This window comes from Ovis canadensis, chromosome 26 (genome assembly GCF_042477335.2).
Source record: "Ovis canadensis isolate MfBH-ARS-UI-01 breed Bighorn chromosome 26, ARS-UI_OviCan_v2, whole genome shotgun sequence".
NCBI lineage: Eukaryota > Metazoa > Chordata > Mammalia > Artiodactyla > Bovidae > Ovis > Ovis canadensis.
Genome location: NC_091270.1, coordinates 10,068,818 through 10,086,893, shown reverse-complemented (window position 1 = coordinate 10,086,893; position 18,076 = coordinate 10,068,818).

The following is an 18,076-nucleotide window of genomic DNA, read 5'->3' as shown; positions in this document are numbered from 1 at the left end:
CCTTGACGTTCAACCCGAGGATCGACTCCCACCACGTGTGCACGTGGGACAGCCCTGTGGGAAAGCCTCGTGGGAAAGCCTCGTGGGAAAGACTCGAGGGAAAACCATAGATCCTTTGATCCACGCGGCGGACTGCGTGACACTGCTGCTACCGCTCTGGAGGAAAGCGCAAGTGCATGCCCGCATTCGAGACGAGGACTGACTCCCCTGGGGAGACTCCAGAAGTACCCCAAGATCCATGTCAGCACTGGAAAGGAATCCTCAGGTTCCGGCGCCGACTCCACACAAGATCTTAGGCCCCGGCATCGACGGGAGAAGAATCCCGAGAGGCCCCCGAGGAACTCGCATGGGGACTGGCCTTTCCTGAGGCCACCAGAGCGGGTCCCTGAGGTCCGCGTCATAAGTCGAGAGCACCTGCCGCAACTCGAGAAAATCCAGGAGGTTTTGCCCTCCAGGCGAGATGAGGCCCATTTCCGCTGAGGTTTCTCGAGGCTAATCACGTCTAACCACTAGAACTTCCAAAGGGTCCTTCACACCCTTGCTGCAACTCAAGAAGTTCCCCGACATACCCGTCTCCACTCGAGAGGAAGCACGTGGGGTCCCGCACACATCCAGGGGAGCCCCGTTTCCGCCTCCTAGCTCGAGATGAGGGATCCTTTCCCTGTTTCGTAGGGAAAGAATTCCCGGCGTTCCCGTCGCATCTCCAGAGGAGGCGCTCTCCACAGGAAAGGCGAGAGGAACTCCAGGGTCGTGCCACCATTCCAAGAGTCCCCCAGATGTGTCAGTCCATTCCAGAGGAACCTGTTTTCCCTGCACTGCCTTGACGTTCAAGCCGAGGATCGACTCCCACCACGTGTGCACGTGGGACAGCCCTGTGGGAAAGCCTCGTGGGAAAGCCTCGTGGGAAAGACTCGAGGGAAAACCATAGATCCTTTGATCCACGCGGCGGACTGCGTGACACTGCTGCTACCGATCTGGAGGAAAGCGCAAGTGCATGCCCGCATTCGAGACGAGGACTGACTCCCCTGGGGAGACTCCAGGGTACCCCAAGGTCCATGTCAGCACTGGAGAGGAATCCTCAGGTTCCGGCCCCGACTCCACACAAGGTCTTAGGCCCCGGCATCGACGGGAGAGGAATCCCAAGAGGCCCCCGAGGAACTCGCATGGGGACTGGCCTTTCCGGAGGCCACCAGAGCGGGTCCCGGAGGTCCCCGTCGTAAGTCGAGAGCACCTGCCGCAACTCGAGAAAATCCAGGAGGTTTTGCCCTCCAGGCGAGATGAGGCCCATTTCCGCTGAGGCTTCTCGAGGCTAATCACATCTAACCACTGGAACTTCCAAAGGGTCCTTCACACCCTTGCAGCAACTGAAGCAGTTCCGCAACATACCCGTCTCCACTCGAGAGGAAGCACGTGGGGTCCCGCACACATCCAGGGGAGCCCCGTTTCCTCCTCCTAGCTCGAGATGAGGGATCCTTTCCCTGTTTCATAGGGAAAGAATTCCCGGCGTTCCCGTCGCATCTCAAGAGGTGGCGCTCTCCACAGGAAAGGCGAGAGGAACTCCAGGGTCGTGCCACCATTCCAAGAGACCCCCAGATGTGTCAGTCCATTCGAGAGGAACCTGTTTTCCCTGCACTGCCTTGACGTTCAAGCCGAGGATCGACTCCCACCACGTGTGCACGTGGGACAGCCCTGTGGGAAAGCCTCGTGGGAAAGCCTCGTGGGAAAGACTCGAGGGAAAACCATAGATCCTTTGATCCACGCGGCGGACTGCGTGACACTGCTGCTACCGCTCTGGAGGAAAGCGCAAGTGCATGCCCGCATACGAGACGAGGACTGACTCCCCTGGGGAGACTCCAGAAGTACCCCAAGATCCATGTCAGCACTGGAGAGGAATCCTCAGGTTCCGGCCCCGACTCCACACAAGGTCTTAGGCCCCGGCATCGACGGGAGAGGAATCCCGAGAGGCCCCCGAGGAACTCGCATGGGGACTGGCCTTTCCTGAGGCCACCAGAGCGGGTCCCTGAGGTCCCCGTCGTAAGTCGAGAGCACCTGCCGCAACTCGAGAAAATCCAGGAGGTTTTGCCCTCCAGGCGAGATGAGGCCCATTTCCGCTGAGGCTTCTCGAGGCTAATCACGTCTAACCACTGGAACTTCCAATGGGTCCTTCACACCCTTGCTGCAACTGAAGCAGTTCCGCGACATACCCGTCTCCACTGGAGAGGAAGCACGTGGGGTCCCGCACACATCCAGGGCAGCCCCGTTTCCGCCTCCTAGCTCGAGATGAGGGATCCTTTCCCTGTTTCGTAGGGAAAGAATTCCCGGCGTTCCCGTCGCATCTCAAGAGGTGGCGCTCTCCACAGGAAAGGCGAGAGGAACTCCAGGGTCGTGCCACCATTCCAAGAGACTCCCAGATGTGTCAGTCCATTCCAGAGGAACCTGTTTTCCCTGCACTGCCTTGACGTTCAAGCCGAGGATCGACTCCCACCACGTGTGCACGTGGGACAGCCCTGTGGGAAAGCCTCGTGGGAAAGCCTCGTGGGAAAGACTCGAGGGAAAACCATAGATCCTTTGATCCATGCGGCGGACTGCGTGACACTGCTGCTACCGCTCTGGAGGAAAGCGCAAGTGCATGCCCGCATTCGAGACGAGGACTGACTCCCCTGGGGAGACTCCAGAAGTACCCCAAGATCCATGTCAGCACTGGAGAGGAATCCTCAGGTTCCGGTCCCGACTCCACACAAGGTCTTAGGCCCCGGCATCGACGGGAGAGGAATGCCGAGAGGCCCCCGAGGAACTCGCATGGGGACTGGCCTTTCCTGAGGCCACCAGAGCGGGTCCCTGAGGTCCCCATCGTAAGTCGAGAGCACCTGCCGCAACTCGAGAAAATCCAGGAGGTTTTGCCCTCCAGGCGAGATGAGCCCCATTTCCGCTGAGGCTTCTCGAGGCTAATCACGTCTAACCACTGGAACTTCCAAAGGGTCCTTCACACCCTTGCTGCAACTCAAGAAGTTCCCCGACATACCCGTCTCCACTCGAGAGGAAGCACGTGGGGTCCCGCACACATCCAGGGGAGCCCCGTTTCCGCCTCCTAGCTCGAGATGAGGGATCCTTTCCCTGTTTCGTAGGCAAAGAATTCCCGGCGTTCCCGTCGCATCTCCAGAGGAGGCGCTCTCCACAGGAAAGGCGAGAGGAACTCCAGGGTCGTGCCACCATTCCAAGAGTCCCCCAGATGTGTCAGTCCATTCCAGAGGAACCTGTTTTCCCTGCACTGCCTTGACGTTCAAGCCGAGGATCCACTCCCACCACGTGTGCAAGTGGGACAGCCCTGTGGGAAAGCCTCGTGGGAAAGCCTCGTGGGAAAGACTCGAGGGAAAACCATAGATACTTTGATCCACGCGGCGGACTGCGTGACACTGCTGCTACCGCTCTGGAGGAAAGCCCAAGTGCATGCCCGCCTTCGAGACGAGGACTGACTCCCCTGGGGAGACTCCAGAAGTACCCCAAGATCCATGTCAGCACTGGAGAGGAATCCTCAGGTTCCGGCCCCGACTCCACACAAGGTCTTAGGCCCCGGCATCGACGGGAGAGGAATGCCGAGAGGCCCCCGAGGAACTCGGATGGGGACTGGCCTTTCCTGAGGCCACCAGAGCGGGTCCCTGAGGTCACCGTCGTAAGTCGAGAGCACCTGCCGCAACTCGAGAAAATCCAGGAGGTTTTGCCCTCCAGGCGAGATGAGGCCCATTTCCGCTGAGGCTTCTCGAGGCTAATCACGTCTAACCACTGGAACTTCCATGGGTCCTTCACACCCTTGCTGCAACTCAAGAAGTTCCCCAACATACCCGTCTCCACTCGAGAGGAAGCACGTGGGGTCCCGCACACATCCAGGGGAGCCTCGTTTCCGCCTCCTAGCTCGAGATGAGGGATCCTTTCCCTGTTTCGTAGGGAAAGAATTCCCGGCGTTCCCGTCGCATCTCAAGAGGAGGCGCTCTCCACAGGAAAGGGGAGAGGAACTCCAGGGTCGTGCCACAATTCCAAGAGTCCCCCAGATGTGTCAGTCCATTCCAGAGGAACCTGTTTTCCCTGCACTGCCTTGACGTTCAAGCCGAGGATCCACTCCCACCACGTGTGCACGTGGGACAACCCTGTGGGAAAGCCTCGTGGGAAAGCCTCGTGGGAAAGACTCGAGGGAAAACCATAGATCCTTTGATCCACGCGGCGGAATGCGTGACACTGCTGCTACCGCTCTGGAGGAAAGCGCAATGCATGCCCGCATTCGAGACGAGGACTGACTCCCCTGGGGAGACTCCAGAAGTACCCTAAGATCCATGTCAGCACTGGAGAGGAATCCTCAGGTTCCGGCCCCGACTCCACACAAGGTCTAAGGCCCCGGCATCGACGGGAGAGGAATCCCGAGAGGCCCCCGAGGAACTCGCATGGGGACTGGCCTTTCCTGAGGCCACCAGAGCGGGTCCCTGAGGTCCCCGTCGTAAGTCGAGAGCACCTGCCGCAACTCGAGAAAATCCAGGAGGTTTTGCCCTCCAGGCGAGATGAGGCCCATTTCCGCTGAGGCTTCTCGAGGCTAATCACGTCTAACCACTGGAACTTCCAAAGGGTCCTTCACACCCTTGCTGCAACTCAAGAAGTTCCCCGACATACCCGTCTCCACTCGAGAGGAAGCACGTGGTGTCCCGCACACATCCAGGGGAGCCCCGTTTCTGCCTCCTAGCTCGAGATGAGGGATACTTTCCCTGTTTCGTAGGGAAAGAATTCCCGGCGTTCCCGTCGCACCTCAAGAGGAGGCGCTCTCCACAGGAAAGGCGAGAGGAACTCCAGGGTCGTGCAACCATTCCAAGAGTCCCCCAGATGTGTCAGTCCATTCCAGAGGAACGTGTTTTCCCTGCACTGCCTTGACGTTCAAGCCGAGGATCGACTCCCACCACGTGTGCACGTGGGACAGCCCTGTGGGAAAGCCTCGTGGGAAAGCCTCGTGGGAAAGACTCGAGGGAAAACCATAGATCCTTTGATCCACGCGGCGGACTGCGTGACACTGCTGCTACCGCTCTGGAGGAAAGCGCAAGTGCATGCCCGCATTCGAGACGAGGACTGACTCCCCTGGGGAGACTCCAGAAGTACCCCAAGATCCATGTCAGCGCTGGAGAGGAATGCTCTGGTTCCGGCCCCGACTCCACACAAGGTCTTCGGCCCCGGCATCGACGGGAGAGGAATCCCGAGAGGCCACCGAGGAACTCGCATGGGGACTGGCCTTTCCTGAGGCCAACAGAGCGGTTCCCTGAGGTCCCCGTCGGAAGTCGAGAGCACCTGCCGCAACTCGAGAAAATCCAGGAGGTTTTGCCCTCCAGGCGAGATGAGGCCCATTTCCGCTGAGGCTTCTCGAGGCTAATCACATCTAACCACTGGAACTTCCAAAGGGTCCTTCACACCCTTGCTGCAACGGGAGCAGTTCCGCGACATACCCGTCTCCACTCGAGAGGAAGCACGTGGGGTCCCGCACACATCCAGGGGAGCCCCGTTTCCGCCTCCTAGCTCGAGATGAGGGATCCTTTCCCTGTTTCATAGGGAAAGAATTCCGGCGTTCCCGTCGCATCTCAAGAGGTGGCGCTCTCCACAGGAAAGGCGAGAGGAACTCCAGGGTCGTGCCACCATTCCAAGAGTCCCCCAGATATGTCAGTCCATTCCAGAGGAACCTGTTTTCCCTGCACTGCCTTGACGTTCAAGCCGAGGATCGACTCCCACCACGTGTGCACGTGGGACAGCCCTGTGGGAAAGCCTCGTGGGAAAGCCTCGTGGGAAAGACTCGAGGGAAAACCATAGATCCTTTGATCCACGCGGCGGACTGCGTGACACTGCCGCTACCGCTCTGGAGGAAAGCGCAAGTGTATGCCCGCATTCGAGACGAGGACTGACTCTCCTGGGGAGACTCCAGAAGTACCCCAAGATCCATGTCAGCTCTGGAGAGGAATCCTCAGGTTCCGGCCCCGACTCCACACAAGGTCTTAGGCCCCGGCATCGACGGGAGAGGAATGCCGAGAGGCCCCCGAGGAACTCGCATGGTGACTGGCCTTTCCTGAGGCCACCAGAGCGGGTCCCTGAGGTCCCCGTCGTAAGTCGAGAGCACCTGCCGCAACTCGAGAAAATCCAGGAGGTTTTGTCCTCCAGGCGAGATGAGGCCCATTTCCGCTGAAGCTTCTCGAGGCTAATCACGTCTAAACACTGGAACTTCCAAAGGGTCCTTCACACCCTTGCTGCAACTGAAGCAGTTCCGCGACATACCCGTCTCCACTCGAGAGGAAGCACGTGGGGTCCCGCACACATCCAGGGGAGCCCCGTTTCCGCCTCCTAGCTCGAGATGAGGGATCCTTTCCCTGTTTCGTAGGGAAAGAATTCCCGGCGTTCCCGTCGCATCTCAAGAGGAGGCGCTCTCCACAGGAAAGGCGAGAGGAACTCCAGGGTCGTGCCACCATTCCAAGAGACCCCCAGATGTGTCAGTCCATTCCAGAGGAACCTGTTTTCCCTGCACTGCCTTGACGTTCAACCCGAGGATCGACTCCCACCACGTGTGCACGTGGGACAGCCCTGTGGGAAAGCCTCGTGGGAAAGCCTCGTGGGAAAGACTCGAGGGAAAACCATAGATCCTTTGATCCACGCGGCGGACTGCGTGACACTGCTGCTACCGCTCTGGAGGAAAGCGCAAGTGCATGCCCGCATTCGAGACGAGGACTGACTCCCCTGGGGAGACTCCAGAAGTACCCCAAGATCCATGTCAGCACTGGAAAGGAATCCTCAGGTTCCGGCGCCGACTCCACACAAGATCTTAGGCCCCGGCATCGACGGGAGAAGAATCCCGAGAGGCCCCCGAGGAACTCGCATGGGGACTGGCCTTTCCTGAGGCCACCAGAGCGGGTCCCTGAGGTCCGCGTCATAAGTCGAGAGCACCTGCCGCAACTCGAGAAAATCCAGGAGGTTTTGCCCTCCAGGCGAGATGAGGCCCATTTCCGCTGAGGCTTCTCGAGGCTAATCACGTCTAACCACTAGAACTTCCAAAGGGTCCTTCACACCCTTGCTGCAACTCAAGAAGTTCCCCGACATACCCGTCTCCACTCGAGAGGAAGCACGTGGGGTCCCGCACACATCCAGGGGAGCCCCGTTTCCGCCTCCTAGCTCGAGATGAGGGATCCTTTCCCTGTTTCGTAGGGAAAGAATTCCCGGCGTTCCCGTCGCATCTCCAGAGGAGGCGCTCTCCACAGGAAAGGCGAGAGGAACTCCAGGGTCGTGCCACCATTCCAAGAGTCCCCCAGATGTGTCAGTCCATTCCAGAGGAACCTGTTTTCCCTGCACTGCCTTGACGTTCAAGCCGAGGATCGACTCCCACCACGTGTGCACGTGGGACAGCCCTGTGGGAAAGCCTCGTGGGAAAGCCTCGTGGGAAAGACTCGAGGGAAAACCATAGATCCTTTGATCCACGCGGCGGACTGCGTGACACTGCTGCTACCGATCTGGAGGAAAGCGCAAGTGCATGCCCGCATTCGAGACGAGGACTGACTCCCCTGGGGAGACTCCAGGGTACCCCAAGGTCCATGTCAGCACTGGAGAGGAATCCTCAGGTTCCGGCCCCGACTCCACACAAGGTCTTAGGCCCCGGCATCGACGGGAGAGGAATCCCAAGAGGCCCCCGAGGAACTCGCATGGGGACTGGCCTTTCCGGAGGCCACCAGAGCGGGTCCCGGAGGTCCCCGTCGTAAGTCGAGAGCACCTGCCGCAACTCGAGAAAATCCAGGAGGTTTTGCCCTCCAGGCGAGATGAGGCCCATTTCCGCTGAGGCTTCTCGAGGCTAATCACATCTAACCACTGGAACTTCCAAAGGGTCCTTCACACCCTTGCAGCAACTGAAGCAGTTCCGCAACATACCCGTCTCCACTCGAGAGGAAGCACGTGGGGTCCCGCACACATCCAGGGGAGCCCCGTTTCCTCCTCCTAGCTCGAGATGAGGGATCCTTTCCCTGTTTCATAGGGAAAGAATTCCCGGCGTTCCCGTCGCATCTCAAGAGGTGGCGCTCTCCACAGGAAAGGCGAGAGGAACTCCAGGGTCGTGCCACCATTCCAAGAGACCCCCAGATGTGTCAGTCCATTCGAGAGGAACCTGTTTTCCCTGCACTGCCTTGACGTTCAAGCCGAGGATCGACTCCCACCACGTGTGCACGTGGGACAGCCCTGTGGGAAAGCCTCGTGGGAAAGCCTCGTGGGAAAGACTCGAGGGAAAACCATAGATCCTTTGATCCACGCGGCGGACTGCGTGACACTGCTGCTACCGCTCTGGAGGAAAGCTCAAGTGCATGCCCGCATACGAGACGAGGACTGACTCCCCTGGGGAGACTCCAGAAGTACCCCAAGATCCATGTCAGCACTGGAGAGGAATCCTCAGGTTCCGGCCCCGACTCCACACAAGGTCTTAGGCCCCGGCATCGACGGGAGAGGAATCCCGAGAGGCCCCCGAGGAACTCGCATGGGGACTGGCCTTTCCTGAGGCCACCAGAGCGGGTCCCTGAGGTCCCCGTCGTAAGTCGAGAGCACCTGCCGCAACTCGAGAAAATCCAGGAGGTTTTGCCCTCCAGGCGAGATGAGGCCCATTTCCGCTGAGGCTTCTCGAGGCTAATCACGTCTAACCACTGGAACTTCCAATGGGTCCTTCACACCCTTGCTGCAACTGAAGCAGTTCCGCGACATACCCGTCTCCACTGGAGAGGAAGCACGTGGGGTCCCGCACACATCCAGGGCAGCCCCGTTTCCGCCTCCTAGCTCGAGATGAGGGATCCTTTCCCTGTTTCGTAGGGAAAGAATTCCCGGCGTTCCCGTCGCATCTCAAGAGGTGGCGCTCTCCACAGGAAAGGCGAGAGGAACTCCAGGGTCGTGCCACCATTCCAAGAGACTCCCAGATGTGTCAGTCCATTCCAGAGGAACCTGTTTTCCCTGCACTGCCTTGACGTTCAAGCCGAGGATCGACTCCCACCACGTGTGCACGTGGGACAGCCCTGTGGGAAAGCCTCGTGGGAAAGCCTCGTGGGAAAGACTCGAGGGAAAACCATAGATCCTTTGATCCATGCGGCGGACTGCGTGACACTGCTGCTACCGCTCTGGAGGAAAGCGCAAGTGCATGCCCGCATTCGAGACGAGGACTGACTCCCCTGGGGAGACTCCAGAAGTACCCCAAGATCCATGTCAGCACTGGAGAGGAATCCTCAGGTTCCGGTCCCGACTCCACACAAGGTCTTAGGCCCCGGCATCGACGGGAGAGGAATGCCGAGAGGCCCCCGAGGAACTCGCATGGGGACTGGCCTTTCCTGAGGCCACCAGAGCGGGTCCCTGAGGTCCCCATCGTAAGTCGAGAGCACCTGCCGCAACTCGAGAAAATCCAGGAGGTTTTGCCCTCCAGGCGAGATGAGCCCCATTTCCGCTGAGGCTTCTCGAGGCTAATCACTTCTAACCACTGGAACTTCCAAAGGGTCCTTCACACCCTTGCTGCAACTCAAGAAGTTCCCCGACATACCCGTCTCCACTCGAGAGGAAGCACGTGGGGTCCCGCACACATCCAGGGGAGCCCCGTTTCCGCCTCCTAGCTCGAGATGAGGGATCCTTTCCCTGTTTCGTAGGCAAAGAATTCCCGGCGTTCCCGTCGCATCTCCAGAGGAGGCGCTCTCCACAGGAAAGGCGAGAGGAACTCCAGGGTCGTGCCACCATTCCAAGAGTCCCCCAGATGTGTCAGTCCATTCCAGAGGAACCTGTTTTCCCTGCACTGCCTTGACGTTCAAGCCGAGGATCCACTCCCACCACGTGTGCAAGTGGGACAGCCCTGTGGGAAAGCCTCGTGGGAAAGCCTCGTGGGAAAGACTCGAGGGAAAACCATAGATACTTTGATCCACGCGGCGGACTGCGTGACACTGCTGCTACCGCTCTGGAGGAAAGCCCAAGTGCATGCCCGCCTTCGAGACGAGGACTGACTCCCCTGGGGAGACTCCAGAAGTACCCCAAGATCCATGTCAGCACTGGAGAGGAATCCTCAGGTTCCGGCCCCGACTCCACACAAGGTCTTAGGCCCCGGCATCGACGGGAGAGGAATGCCGAGAGGCCCCCGAGGAACTCGGATGGGGACTGGCCTTTCCTGAGGCCACCAGAGCGGGTCCCTGAGGTCACCGTCGTAAGTCGAGAGCACCTGCCGCAACTCGAGAAAATCCAGGAGGTTTTGCCCTCCAGGCGAGATGAGGCCCATTTCCGCTGAGGCTTCTCGAGGCTAATCACGTCTAACCACTGGAACTTCCATGGGTCCTTCACACCCTTGCTGCAACTCAAGAAGTTCCCCAACATACCCGTCTCCACTCGAGAGGAAGCACGTGGGGTCCCGCACACATCCAGGGGAGCCTCGTTTCCGCCTCCTAGCTCGAGATGAGGGATCCTTTCCCTGTTTCGTAGGGAAAGAATTCCCGGCGTTCCCGTCGCATCTCAAGAGGAGGCGCTCTCCACAGGAAAGGGGAGAGGAACTCCAGGGTCGTGCCACAATTCCAAGAGTCCCCCAGATGTGTCAGTCCATTCCAGAGGAACCTGTTTTCCCTGCACTGCCTTGACGTTCAAGCCGAGGATCCACTCCCACCACGTGTGCACGTGGGACAACCCTGTGGGAAAGCCTCGTGGGAAAGCCTCGTGGGAAAGACTCGAGGGAAAACCATAGATCCTTTGATCCACGCGGCGGAATGCGTGACACTGCTGCTACCGCTCTGGAGGAAAGCGCAATGCATGCCCGCATTCGAGACGAGGACTGACTCCCCTGGGGAGACTCCAGAAGTACCCTAAGATCCATGTCAGCACTGGAGAGGAATCCTCAGGTTCCGGCCCCGACTCCACACAAGGTCTAAGGCCCCGGCATCGACGGGAGAGGAATCCCGAGAGGCCCCCGAGGAACTCGCATGGGGACTGGCCTTTCCTGAGGCCACCAGAGCGGGTCCCTGAGGTCCCCGTCGTAAGTCGAGAGCACCTGCCGCAACTCGAGAAAATCCAGGAGGTTTTGCCCTCCAGGCGAGATGAGGCCCATTTCCGCTGAGGCTTCTCGAGGCTAATCACGTCTAACCACTGGAACTTCCAAAGGGTCCTTCACACCCTTGCTGCAACTCAAGAAGTTCCCCGACATACCCGTCTCCACTCGAGAGGAAGCACGTGGTGTCCCGCACACATCCAGGGGAGCCCCGTTTCTTCCTCCTAGCTCGAGATGAGGGATACTTTCCCTGTTTCGTAGGGAAAGAATTCCCGGCGTTCCCGTCGCACCTCAAGAGGAGGCGCTCTCCACAGGAAAGGCGAGAGGAACTCCAGGGTCGTGCAACCATTCCAAGAGTCCCCCAGATGTGTCAGTCCATTCCAGAGGAACGTGTTTTCCCTGCACTGCCTTGACGTTCAAGCCGAGGATCGACTCCCACCACGTGTGCACGTGGGACAGCCCTGTGGGAAAGCCTCGTGGGAAAGCCTCGTGGGAAAGACTCGAGGGAAAACCATAGATCCTTTGATCCACGCGGCGGACTGCGTGACACTGCTGCTACCGCTCTGGAGGAAAGCGCAAGTGCATGCCCGCATTCGAGACGAGGACTGACTCCCCTGGGGAGACTCCAGAAGTACCCCAAGATCCATGTCAGCGCTGGAGAGGAATGCTCTGGTTCCGGCCCCGACTCCACACAAGGTCTTCGGCCCCGGCATCGACGGGAGAGGAATCCCGAGAGGCCACCGAGGAACTCGCATGGGGACTGGCCTTTCCTGAGGCCAACAGAGCGGTTCCCTGAGGTCCCCGTCGGAAGTCGAGAGCACCTGCCGCAACTCGAGAAAATCCAGGAGGTTTTGCCCTCCAGGCGAGATGAGGCCCATTTCCGCTGAGGCTTCTCGAGGCCAATCACATCTAACCACTGGAACTTCCAAAGGGTCCTTCACACCATTGCTGCAACTCAAGAAGTTCCCCGACATACCCGTCTCCACTCAAGAGGAAGCACGTGGGGTCCCGCACACATCCAGGGGAGCCCCGTTTCCGCCTCCTAGCTCGAGATGAGGGAACCTTTCCCTGTTTCGTAGGGAAAGAATTCCCGGTGTTCCCGTCGCATCTCAAGAGGAGGCGCTCTCCACAGGAAAGTCGAGAGGAACTCCAGGATCGTGCCACCATTCCAAGAGTCCCCCAGATGTGTCAGTCCATTCCAGAGGAACCTGTTTTCCCTGCACTGCCTTGACGTTCAAGCCGAGGATCGACTCCCACCACGTGTGCACGTGGGACAGCCCTGTGGGAAAGCCTCGTGGGAAAGCCTCGTGGGAAAGACTCGAGGGAAAACCATAGATCCTTTGATCCACGCGGCGGACTGCGTGACACTGCTGCTACCGATCTGGAGGAAAGCGCAAGTGCATGCCCGCATTCGAGACGAGGACTGACTCCCCTGGGGAGACTCCAGAAGTACCCCAAGATCCATGTCAGCACTGGAGAGGAATCCTCAGGTTCCGGCCCCGACTCCACACAAGGTCTTAGGCCCCGGCATCGATGGGAGACGAATCCCGAGAGGCCCCCGAGGAACTCGCATGGGGACTGGCCTTTCCTGAGGCCACCAGAGCGGGTCCCTGAGGTCCCGGTCGTAAGTCGAGAGCACCTGCCGCAACTCGAGAAAATCCAGGAGGTTTTGCCCTCCAGGCGAGATGAGGCCCATTTCCGCTGAGGCTTCTCGAGGCTAATCACGTCTAACCACTGGAACTTCCAAAGGGTCCTTCACACCCTTGCTGCAACTCAAGAAGTTCCCCGACATACCCGTCTCCACTCGAGAGGAAGCACGTGGGGTCCCGCACACATCCAGGGGAGCCCCGTTTCTGCCTCCTAGCTCGAGATGAGAGATCCTTTCCCTGTTTCGTAGGGAAAGAATTCCCGGCGTTCCCATCGCACCTCAAGAGGAGGCGCTCTCCACAGGAAAGGCGAGAGGAACTCCAGGGTCGTGCAACCATTCCAAGTGTCCCCCAGATGTGTCAGTCCATTCCAGAGGAACCTGTTTTCCCTGCACTGCCTTGACGTTCAAGCCGAGGATCGACTCCCACCACGTGTGCACGTGGGACAGCCCTGTGGGAAAGCCTCGTGGGAAAGCCTCGTGGGAAAGACTCGAGGGAAAACCATAGATCCTTTGTTCCACGCGGCGGACTGCGTGACACTGCTGCTACCGATCTGGAGGAAAGCGCAAGTGCATGCCCGCATTCGAGACGAGGACTGACTCCCCTGGGGAGACTCCAGAAGTACCCCAAGATCCATGTCAGCACTGGAGAGGAATCCTCAGGTTCCGGCATCGACTCCACACAAGGTCTTAGGCCCCGGCATCGATGGGAGACGAATCCCAAGAGGCCCCCGAGGAACTCGCATCGGGACTGGCCTTTCCTGAGGCCACCAGAGCGGGTCCGTGAGGTCCCCGTCGTAAGTCGAGAGCACCTGCCGCAACTCGAGAAAATCCAGGAGGTTTTGCCCTCCAGGCGAGATGAGGCCAATTTCCGCTGAGGCTTCTCGAGGCTAATCACGTCTAACCACTGGAACTTCCAAAGGGTCCTTCACACCCTTGCTGCAACTCAAGAAGTTCCCCGACATACCCGTCTCCACTCGAGAGGAAGCACGTGGGGTCCCGCAAAAATCCAGGGGAGCCCCATTTCCGCCTCCTAGCTCGAGATGAGGGATTCTTTCCCTGTTTCGTAGGGAAAGAATTCCCGGCGTTCCCGTCGCATCTCAAGAGGAGGCGCTCTCCACAGGAAAGACGAGAGGAACTCCAGGGTCGTGACACCATTCCAAGAGTCCCCCAGATTTGTCAGTCCATTCCAGAGGAACCTGTTTTCCCTGCACTGCCTTGACGTTCAAGCCGAGGATCGACTCCCACCACGTGTGCACGTGGGACAGCCCTGTGGGAAAGCCTCGTGTGAAAGCCTCGTGGGAAAGACTCGACGGAAAACATAGATCCTTTGATCCACGCGGCGGACTGCGTGACACTGCTGCTACCGCTCTGGAGGAAAGCGCAAGTGCATGCCCGCATTCGAGACGAGGACTGACTCCCCTGGGGAGACTCCAGAAGTACCCCAAGATCCATGTCAGCACTGGAGAGGAATCCTCAGGTTCCGGCCCCGACTCCACACAAGGTCTTAGGCCCCGGCATCGACGGGAGAGGAATCCCGAGAGGCCCCCGAGGAACTCGCATGGGGACTGGCCTTTCCTGAGGCCACCAGAGCGCGTGCCTGAGGTCCCCGTCGTAAGTCGAGAGCACCTGCCGCAACTCGAGAAAATCCAGGAGGTTTTCACCTCCAGGCGAGATGAGGCCAATTTCTGCTGAGGCTGCTCGAGGCCAATCACATCTAACCACTGGAACTTCCAAAGGGTCCTTCACACCCTTGCTGCAACTCAAGAAGTTCCCCGACATACCCGTCTGCACTCGAGAGGAAGCACGTGGTGTCCCGCACACATCCAGGGGAGCCCCGTTTCCGCCTCCTAGCTCGAGATGAGGGATCCTTTCCCTGTTTCGTAGGGAAAGAATTCCCGGCGTTCCCGTCGCATCTCAAGAGGAGGCGCTCTCCACAGGAAAGGCGAGAGGAACTCCAGGGTCATGTCACCATTCCAAGTGTCCCCCAGATGTGTCAGTCCATTCCAGAGGAACCTGTTTTCCCTGCACTGCCTTGACGTTCAAGCCGAGGATCGACTCCCACCACGTGTGCACGTGGGACAGCCCTGTGGGAAAGCCTCGTGGGAAAGCCTCGTGGGAAAGACTCGAGGGAAAACCATAGATCCTTTGATCCACGCGGCGGACTGCGTGACACTGCTGCTACCGCTCTGGAGGAAAGCGCAAGTGCATGCCCGCATTCGAGACGAGGACTGACTCCCCTGGGGAGACTCCAGAAGTACCCCAAGATCCATGTCAGCAATGGAGAGGAATCCTCAGGATCCGGCCCCGACTCCACACAAGGTCTTAGGCCCCGGCATCGACGGGAGAGGAATCCCGAGAGGCCCCCGAGGAACTCGCATGGGGACTGGCCTTTCCTGAGGCCACCAGAGCGGGTCCCTGAGGTCCCCGTCGTAAGTCGAGAGCACCTGCCGCAACTCGAGAAAATCCAGGAGGTTTTGCCCTCCAGGCGAGATGAGGCCCATTTCCGCTGAGGCTTCTCGAGGCTAATCACGTCTAACCACTGGAACTCCCAAAGGGTCCTTCACACCCTTGCTGCAACTCAAGAAGTTCCCCGACATACCCGTCTCCACTCGAGAGGAAGCACGTGGTGTCCCGCACACATCCAGGGGAGCCCCGTTTACGCCTCCTAGCTCGAGATGAGGGATCCTTTCCCTGTTTCGTAGGGAAAGAATTCCCGGCGTTCCCGTCGCATCTCAAGAGGAGGCGCTCTCCACAGGAAAGGCGAGAGGAACTCCAGGGTCGTGCCACCATTCCAAGAGTCCCCCAGATGTGTCAGTCCATTCCAGAGGAACCTGTTTTCCCTGCACTGCCTTGACGTTCAAGCCGAGGATCGACTCCCACCACGTGTGCACGTGGGACAGCCCTGTGGGAAAGCCTCGTGGGAAAGCCTCGTGGGAAAGACTCGAGGGAAAACCATATATCCTTTGATCCACGCGGCGGACTGCGTGACACTGCTGCTCTCGCTCTGGAGGAAAGCGCAAGTGCATGCCCGCATTCGAGACGAGGACTGACTCCCCTGGGGAGACTCCAGAAGTACCCCAAGATCCATGTCAGCACTGGAGAGGAATCCTCAGGTTCCGGCCCCGACTCCACACAAGGTCTTAGGCCACGGCATCGACGGGAGAGGAATCCCGAGAGGCCCCCGAGGAAATCGCTTGGGGACTGGCCTTTCCTGAGGCCACCAGAGAGGGTCCCTGAGGTCCCCGTCGTAAGTCGAGAGCACCTGCCGCAACTCGAGAAAATCCAGGAGGTTTTGCTCTCCAGGCGAGATGAGGCCCATTTCCGCTGAGGCTTCTCGAGGCCAACCACATCTAACCACTGGACCTTCCAAAGGGTCCTTCACACCCTTGCTGCAACTCAAGAAGATCCCCGACATACCCGTCTGCACTCGAGAGGAAGCACGTGGTGTCCCGCAGACATCCAGGGGAGCCTCGTTTCCACCTCCTACCTCGAGATGAGGGATCCTTTCCCTGTTTCGTAGGGAAAGAATTCCCGGCGTTCCCGTCGCATCTCAAGAGGAGGCGCTCTCCACAGGAAAGGCGAGAGGAACTCCAGGGTCGTGCCACCATTCCAAGAGTCCCCCAGATGTGTCAGTCCATTCCAGAGGAACCTGTTTTCCCTGCACTGCCATGACGTTCAAGCCGAGGATCGACTCCCACCACGTGTGCACGTGGGACAGCCCTGTGGGAAAGCCTCGTGGGAAAGCCTCGTGGGAAAGACTCGAGGGAAAACCATAGATCCTTTGATCCACGCGGCGGACTGCGTGACACTGCTGCTACCGCTCTGGAGGAAAGCGCAAGTGCATGCCCGCATTCGAGACCAGGACTGACTCCCCTGGGGAGACTCCAGAAGTACCCCAAGATCCATGTCAGCACTGGAGAGGAATCCTCAGGTTCCGGCCCCGACTCCACACAAGGTCTTAGGCCCCGGCATCGACGGGAGAGGAATCCCGAGAGGCCCACGAGGAACTCGCATGGGGACTGGCCTTTCCTGAGGCCACCAGAGCGGGTCCCTGAGGTCCCGGTCGTAAGCCGAGAGCACCTGCCGCAACTCGAGAAAATCCAGGAGGTTTGCCCTCCAGGCGAGATGAGGCCCATTTCCGCTGAGGCTTCTCGAGGCTAATCACGTCTAACCACTGGAACTTCCAAAGGGTCCTTCACACCCTTGCTGCAACTCAAGAAGTTCCCCGACATACCCGTCTCCACTCGAGAGGAAGCACGTGGGGTCCCGCACACATCCAGGGGAGCCCCGTTTCTGCCTCCTAGCTCGAGATGAGAGATCCTTTCCCTGTTTCGTAGGGAAAGAATTCCCGGCGTTCCCGTCGCACCTCAAGAGGAGGCGCTCTCCACAGGAAAGGCGAGAGGAACTCCAGGGTCGTGCAACCATTCCAAGTGTCCCCCAGATGTGTCAGTCCATTCCAGAGGAACCTGTTTTCCCTGCACTGCCTTGACGTTCAAGCCGAGGATCGACTCCCACCACGTGTGCACGTGGGACAGCCCTGTGGGAAAGCCTCGTGGGAAAGCCTCGTGGGAAAGACTCGAGGGAAAACCATAGATCCTTTGTTCCACGCGGCGGACTGCGTGACACTGCTGCTACCGATCTGGAGGAAAGCGCAAGTGCATGCCCGCATTCGAGACGAGGACTGACTCCCCTGGGGAGACTCCAGAAGTACCCCAAGATCCATGTCAGCACTGGAGAGGAATCCTCAGGTTCCGGCATCGACTCCACACAAGGTCTTAGGCCCCGGCATCGATGGGAGACGAATCCCAAGAGGCCCCCGAGGAACTCGCATCGGGACTGGCCTTTCCTGAGGCCACCAGAGCGGGTCCGTGAGGTCCCCGTCGTAAGTCGAGAGCACCTGCCGCAACTCGAGAAAATCCAGGAGGTTTTGCCCTCCAGGCGAGATGAGGCCCATTTCCGCTGAGGCTTCTCGAGGCTAATCACGTCTAACCACTGGAACTTCCAAAGGGTCCTTCACACCCTTGCTGCAACTCAAGAAGTTCCCCGACATACCCGTCTCCACTCGAGAGGAAGCACGTGGGGTCCCGCACACATCCAGGGGAGCCCCGTTTCTGCCTCCTAGCTCGAGATGAGGGATCCTTTCCCTGTTTCGTAGGGAAAGAATTCCCGGCGTTGCCGTCGCACCTCAAGAGGAGGCGCTCTCCACAGGAAAGGCGAGAGGAACTCCAGGGTCGTGCAACCATTCCAAGAGTCCCCCAGATGAGTCAGTCCATTTCAGAGGAACCTGTTTTCCCTGCACTGCCTTGACGTTCAAGCCGAGGATCGACTCCCACCACGTGTGCACGTTGGACAGCCCTGTGGGAAAGCCTCGTGGGAAAGCCTCGTGGGAA